This window comes from Triticum aestivum, chromosome 6B, assembly GCF_018294505.1.
Source record: "Triticum aestivum cultivar Chinese Spring chromosome 6B, IWGSC CS RefSeq v2.1, whole genome shotgun sequence".
Taxonomy (NCBI): Eukaryota; Viridiplantae; Streptophyta; class Magnoliopsida; order Poales; family Poaceae; genus Triticum; species Triticum aestivum.
The window spans coordinates 340,892,046-340,900,230 of record NC_057810.1 but is presented as its reverse complement, the minus strand read 5'-3'; positions in this window follow the sequence as shown (position 1 = coordinate 340,900,230).

The following is an 8,185-nucleotide window of genomic DNA, read 5'->3' as shown; positions in this document are numbered from 1 at the left end:
TTAGAATCAGCCCAGCAAAATCATGTATCTAGATAAAGTGCAAATGGCCTGTAATTTTTTAGCAAATAAAATAAATGGGCCGCATGAAAGCTACATTAATTGTTCACCCAGCCCAGCTAATGGTTGTAATTCAAAAAAAAGATCAAATTGACTGTAAATTCTACCGCGCAAAAAAAGACTGTAAATTCTAAAAAAAGTGGGTTGAATACGTCCCACATTTTTGGAGGCTGAAATGTGGGCCAATAGGACGAAGCCAACGCAAGTCGTTGTCAATTTAGTCAACCAATTATTCTGACATGTTAGCCATTGGATTTACATCCAACGGCCGGCATCCATCTTCAATCTCTCGTCTTCTTCCTCCAGCGCTGCCAAGACCACCTCCCGCCTCCTGCTGCTAGCAGCTCTGCTTAGCACGCTTCGCTATGAAGCGCTACTCCACCATTGGCTAGGCCATCCCTCCACCCCTACACACCTCCTGTTCTTCTCCACCGACTGCTGAACCACACCACACTAGAACCAGTTAACCCTCGTACACCTCTCCGTCTGCGACTCTACTCCCGCGTCTTCCCATCTCTGGCACGTTGATGTCCGGGGCCTCGCTGTCGTCCACCACCTTGGATGCACTCGACGCGGCGTGATCAACATGGCCAACAAACGACACCATCGGAAGTAGACTGTGCGTGGAGAGGCTGACAGCTGGGTCCACGGCCGCACACAAGGAAATGCCTCCTTATTACGCGCAAAATAATGATTCCTCCACCTGACATTTGGGACCCACCGGAAGGGCCTCTATATTTTGCGAAAAAAACGTGCCCCCCGCTGACTTGTCAGACCCACCATCTATCTTTGCACGCAAGGAAGTGCCTCCTTATTACGCACAAAAAAATAAATACTCCCCCTGCCAGCTGGAACCCAGCATACTGGGAGGCTGACTTGTGGGCCTACCAAGTTGACGAGGACGGAGGGCTTTGTCAACTTAGTCAATATGAACGATTCTAGCTCCTATTACCGTAAGATGTTCATCCAACGGTTGTAGTGCTTCTTCAACCTCTGGTCTTCTGGCTCCAGCCGCCCAAACCAGCGCCGGTCATGCCGCGTGCTCCTGCATCCCGTGGTTGGCTGTGATGCCGCGGAGCCTCACCGCCCCCTACTACTCCCACCGCTGGCCAGGCCATCCCTCTACTCACCCATACCCCCTGTTATTCTGCGGCGACAGCAGCCTCACACCACAGCCGAACCAGTGAACCCTCGTACTCCTCTACGCGTGGGCATCCACTGCTGCGTCTTCCCCGGCTCCAAGTCGTCCCCTTCCTAGGCCTCGCTGTCATCCACCGCCGTGGTGCTCTCGGCGCAGCGTGGTCAACGTGGTCAAGGAACAACTTCCATCGGACGTGGACTGTACATGGAGAGGTTGACAGCTGGGTCCACGGCCGCAGCAAGGAAGTGCCTCCTTATTAGGCGGAAAATAATGATTCCTCCACCTGACTGCGGGGACCCACCGGACGGGCCACCGTATTTCGCGAAAAAAAGTTTCCCCCTGACTACTAGGACCCACCAGCTACATCTTTGCACGCAAGGAAGTGTGTCCGGGCAAAAAAAACGATTCGCCCCCCTGACTGCTGGGACCCACCAGCTACATCTTCGCACGCAAGGAAGTGCGTCCAGGGAAAAAAAGGATTCTCCCCCCTGACTGCTGGGACCCACCAGCTACATCTTCGCACGCAAAGGAAGTGCGTCCGAGCAAAAAAACGATTCACCCCTCTGACTGCTGGGACCCACAGCTACATTTTCGCATGCAAGGAACTGCCTGACAGTCGGGACCCACATGGTCGAAGCATATGTAGCATTGTCATTCTGGTCGCCAACGGGTACGTACATTTATACATGTCGATGTAGAGGCACACATGTGTCATAGTAGAGGCACGTACGTGTCGTAGTAGAGGCGCACACGTAGCATGTACACGTACGTACAGCAGCCAGGTTGCAAGGAAGAAATTACGGCCACATATGTGTACATACGGGCGGGGTCTGGAACGCCTAGTCGCGCATACGTACGGCGAGGGCTCGTGTTCATGGGGAGGCAACGGAATGCGTCATGTTCATGGGGAGGCAACGGAATGCGTCGTGTTCATGGGGAGGCAACGGAATGCGTTGTGTTCATCGGGAGGCAATGGAACGCGTGGGAGCCAACCGGCTTGGACGGAATAGGCGATGGAAATGAGGCTTGGCGTACCGCACAAGAGAGGAAACGGACCACCTACATTCGGAACAGGGTCCTGTTGATCAGGAGGGGTGTGGCGTACAGCAAAACGGAGGAAACGGACCTCCTACGGTCGAAACGGGAGTCCTGTTGATCGGGAGGGGTGTGGCGTACCGCAAAACAGACGAAACGGACCTCCTACGGTCCAAACGGGGGTCCTGTTGTTCGGGAGGGGTGTGGCGTACCGCAAAACGGACGAAACGGACCTCCTACGGTCGAAACGGGGGTCCTGTTGGTCAGGAGGGGTGTGGCGTATCGCAAAACGGACGAAACGGACTTGTGTTGGAGCGCTACAGTCGAAACGGGGGTCCTATTCATCGGGAGGTGTGTGGCGTACCACAAAACGGGACTCCACGGGATACTGTTCATCTCCACCGTCGACCTCCTCTAGCCTCCACGGGCTACCGTCGACCTCCTCCAGCCTCCATGGGCTCCTGTTCATCCAGCCTCCACTGCGCGCTAATCCACCGGCTATTGTTCAACCACCCCTCCACCGTCGACTGTTCATCTAGCCCTCCACCGTCTACTGTTCAACCAGCCCTCCACACCATGGGGTCCTGTTCAACCACCCCTCCACGGCCACCCCTCACCGTCTACTGTTCATCCAGCCCTCCACACCACGGGTTCCTATTCATCCAGAGGCAACGCCACGACTCACTGTTCATCCAACCACCCCCTCCCGCAACGCTCACTGTTCATCCATTGATTGACTTCAGTTAGTAGCAGTAGCGAAGGAATAACTCCATCGGGTTCAGTTAACAGCCATCGATCGATCGCTCGGGTTCAGTAATGCGTAGCCTGCAGTGCAATAGATCGGGTTCATTTAGAGCCCAATGCCTGGCTCGGGTTCTGTTAGAGCCAATGCCTCGCACACACACGCGTACCTGTACGAGAGAAACGCACATCGCTTCGCCCCCGACCTCCCACCGTAACCGGCAACTCCCCGAAATTTTCCTCCCCCTCGCTTCTACCATGGTTTTTTCTGTCATGGACGGCCCAAAGAATGTCATGCAGCTGCATCTCCAGCCCCCAGGACGAAAAGCCCATTTTCTGTCATGATTTTTTGTCATAGAAGTAGGAGCCCACCACATCTATGATGATACCGGGTTTTGTCACAATTATCGTCATAGAAGTGTCATATGTATGACAGAAAAAATTTCGTTCGGCCCAAAATGTCACGGATGTGTCTTTTATTTGTAGTGGAAGGGAAAAACTCCCTTTCCGAAGGAATCCGCGACTGCCACCGACAGCATCCCGGAGTGGGATTCCAGGGTCCAGCCTCTGGTGAAATCATGAGTATACAAAATCTGGACACGTTTATATATGCAGACTTACTAGCATATAGCATTTTAGCACCTCGAGTTACGCCTTTTTTGCAGTCCGGCCAGGTCCCGCGCCGAACAATCCTCATCGGAGGATTTACTGGGTTCGGATGCTATGGACAGCGGGACACCCCCGACTGCCCCCTCCCCAAAACGCGTGAACGACACCGGGGCATCATCCCAAAGGGACCCAGGCCGAGAAGGGGGTGGAAAGACCGTCAAGGCGGCGCCAGAGGGTCAAACCTCGACGGCCGGACACATGAGAGAAAAGGCTCCCATGGACACCGACGACGGACTATCTTGAATTCAGCCCCAAGCCGGACACAATTCCGGAGACCAACACGGCTGAGGGAGTCCTGGACTAGGGGGTGTCCGGATAGCCGGACTATCATCATCGGTCGGACTCCAAGACTATGAAGATACAAGATTGAAGACTTCGTCCCGTGTCCGGATGGGACTTTCCTTGGCGTGGAAGGCAAGCTTGGCAATACGGATGTGTAGATCTCCTACCATTGTAACCGACTCTGTGTAACCCTAGCCCTCTTCGGTGTCTATATAAACCGGAGGGTTTTAGTCCATAGGACGAACAACAATCATACCATAGGCTAGCTTCTAGGGTTTAGCCTCCTTGATCTCGTGGTAGATCCACTCTTGTACTACCCATATCATCTATATCAATCAAGCAGGAGTAGGGTTTTACATCCATCAAGAGGGCCCGAACCTGGGTAAAAACATCGTGTCCCTTGTCTCCTGTTACCATCCGCCTAGACGCACAGTTCGGGACCCCCTACCCGAGATCCGCCGGTTTTGACACCGACATTGGTGCTTTCATTGAGAGTTCCTCTGTGCCGTCATGATCAGGAAGGATGCCTCTTCCCGTCTTTAAAGACGGTACCATTGCCAAAGGAGCTTTGGCCGCCGGCCAAACTATCCGGCTAGGTGGTTTTCTTATGACCGCCTGTTCGGCCGCCGCTTCGACGATGACCTCTCGGGTCATCAAAAGCGATCTTCGCGTCAGCTCGGAATTCACCGAGCAGCTGGATCCATTTGAGCTCTCTTCTGTAAACGAGCTCTTGGATCGCATCGCCGCCCTGGGAGTCTTTACAGACTATGATCAGATTGGGCTTAAAACCGATCTGAGAGAGATTAACTCCCCCCAGGTTACCCACCATGTTGCGGTGTTAGAGGAACAATGCGGCGACTCTTTTTCTGTATTAAAGACCAGTTATGTCCGGACTCCTGATCCCTCCATGCCGGATTCCCGCGGAGGGACAGACGTCGATCAAGTACCGAACCTAAAGTTGGGCAGCGGACCGAACTCGTTGGACAACGTCCAGCAATCCAAGCTTCCAAATTCGGAAACTTTTCGGCCCTTGAGCCTCAAGTTGGGTAGGGTTCCGGACTTAATTCCACCCACCCACCCAAACATATGCGATCTATCTCAAATCCGGCAAGAGCCCGCTGAAACAGTACATCATTACTGGGCCAGATTCCTCCTGGTTATGGACAGGATAAAGGACTGCCGTGAGGAAAACGCAATTTCAATTTTCTGCAACAATTGCACGGATAAGGGAATTTTGAACGTCGTAAGTGGTCGCGAAATTACACGCTTTGCCGACCTGGCATCCATAGTACAAAAGTACTGTGCGATGGATAGTGTCCAGAAAATCGAAACTAAGTTTTGGGACAATCCGGCTCCGAACACAACCCTAGTCTGAAACAAAAGGGTGCATCATGCTCAGGCACCCGGGACAAAAACCAAAAAGCAAAAACCCCATAAAGGGCATGGAACCGTACTGGAAGGATGGCTCAGCGGACCCTGTAATATTCATAGTACAGAGGGTGCCACTCCAACACATAGCCTTCGTGCATGTTGGATACTGCGGCAGGTGGCCAAAAGTGGCGAAGAGCTTCTAGCCCCGGAGAACCACCCCAACAGTACCAGTACGGTATTAACAGTCTTTGAGACGTTCGCATCAAATAATATGCGGAAACAAACAATCCGCAACCTCGCCGAAGTCTACCAAGTAGCAACAACAAATCCATGGAGTGACTCAGCTATCGCCTTCAATGCCAGCGACGAACCTAAATTCCGAACAGCCCGAGCACCAGCTGCATTGGTCCTCAGTCCAATAGTGGACGGCTTTCGTCTTACCAAGGTACTAATGGATGGAGGCAGTGGATTAAATCTCATCTACGAGGAAACCCTTCAAAAAATGGAGATAGACTGGAGCCGCATTGAGCGAAGCAGCACAACCTTTAGAGGAATAATCCCTAGTCGGGAAGCACGCTGCACAGGAAAAATTACACTTGATGTGGTGTTCGGCTCGCCGGACAATTACAGGTCCGAGGAAGTCACGTTCCACGTGGCCCCGTTCAGCAGCGGATATCACGCTTTATTAGGGCGAGAGGCATTCACAATTTTCCAAGCCATACCCCATTACGGGTACATGAAGCTTAAAATGCCCGGGCCCAATGGAACCATCACTCTTGCCAGTGATCCGGACATAGCACTCCGCGCCGAAAACAAGACAGCCGCACTAGCCCTAGAGGCACTATCCGATGCCCTAGCGGCAGAGGAACTCACTGTGTTGCGCTCTACGGTGAACAGGGATGATGTGATACCCGATAAGAGATCCAAGTCCACCTCTTTTAAACCAGCGGACAAAATAGTCAAATTCCAGGTCCATTCAACGGACCCCACAAAGACGGCCTCCATTGGGGCACAGTTAAACCCTGATGTAGACACCGCACTCTGAGAGTTCCTTCGGGAGAATTGGGACATCTTTGCTTGGCACCCTTCAGATATGCCAGGAATCCCATGAAGATTGGCAGAACACAGCCTAAACATCCTAAAAGGATTCAAGCTAGTCAAACAGGCTCTTCGGCGATTTTCCGAACCGAAAAGACAGGCAATGGGAGAGGATCTAGCCAAACTATTGGAAGCCGGATTAATCAGAGACATCAAACATCCGGACTGGCTAGCAAACCTGGTAATGGTACCAAAAAAGGACAAATCCTGGCGCCTGTGTGTCGATTTTAAAGACCTTAACAAGGCTTGTCCAAAGGATCCTTTCCCCCTTCACCGCATCGATCAAATCATCGATGCTACCGTAGGACACGATTCATTGTGCTTCCTCGACGCATACTCTGGCTACCATCAAATCAAGATGGCGGAGGCAGACCAAGCCGCAACGGCATTCATTACTCCATACGGACCATTCTGCTTCAATACAATGCCCTTCGGACTCAAAAACGCCGGTGCAACATATTAGCGCATGATTCAGACATGTCTGGCTACCCAGATCGGCAAAACAGTGGAGGCATACGTAGATGATGTGGTTGTCAAGACCAAACACGTCGAAACTCTAGTAAACGACTTGAGGCTCACATTCGACAACCTCCGAGCATTTGACATTAAGCTCAACCCGGAAAAAAGCGTTTTCGGCATACCAGCCGGAAAGCTCCTGGGCTTCATCGTATCCGGTAGAGGAATTGAAGCAAACCCAGCCAAAATCCAAGCCCTATCGTAGTTGGATATCCCAAAAAACCTCAAACAAATACAAAAATTAACCGGATACGTGGCGGCTCTAAGCCTCTTCATCTCCCGTTTGGGAGAAAAGGCATTGCCCCTCTATCGCCTCCTCAGGCGCACCGAACACTTCGAGTGGACGGATGCTGCCTCGGCCGGACTCGAAGAAATAAAGGCCATATTGGCAACAAATCCGGTCCTGGCCACACCCAACTTGGGCAAACCAATGTTGTTATATATCGCGGCAACACATCAAGTTGTAAGCGCGGTGCTCGTCGTCGAACGAGAAACAGAAGGGCATAAATTCCCTCTTCAAAAACCAGTGTACTACATATCCACTGTCTTAACTCCATGCAAGTCCCGGTACCCACATTATCAAAAGATAGCGTACGCAGTGTTCATGGCATCCCGGAAGCTGCGACACTACTTCCAAGAGTGTTCGATAACAGTGGCCTCTGAAGTACCCCTCAATGACATTATAAACAACCGTGACGCGATGGGCAGGATTGCAAAATGGGCCATCGAGCTCCTACCATTTGATATAACCTATAAACCACGCCGAGCTATAAAGTCACAAGTCTTGGCTGACTTCATCGCCGAATGGACCGAAGCCGAACTCCCTAAAGAGTACGGCGCATACTCCAACTGGATCATGTATTTCGACGGCTCCAAAATGTTGACCGGCATGGGGGCTGGCGTCGTATTGACGTCCCCAACCGGAGACACAATCCGATACGTAATTCAGATAATGTACACGGACTCCAACAATGCAGCCGAATATGAGGCCCTCCTACATGGTCTCCGGATGGCAATCTCCATGGGTATTCAATGCCTAGAGGTGCACGGGGATTCAAACCTTGCAATATCCCAAGTAAATGGAGACTTTGACGCCAAGGATCCGAAAATGGCAGCCTATCGTAATGATGTCTTAAAGATGTCAGCTCGGTTCGAAGGACTCAAATTCCACCACGTAGCCCGGGATAATAACCAAGTAGCTGACGTGTTGGCACGCATCGGCGCAAAACACGACGCCGTCCCTCCAAACATCTTCCTGGAGTGGCTCTTCAAGCC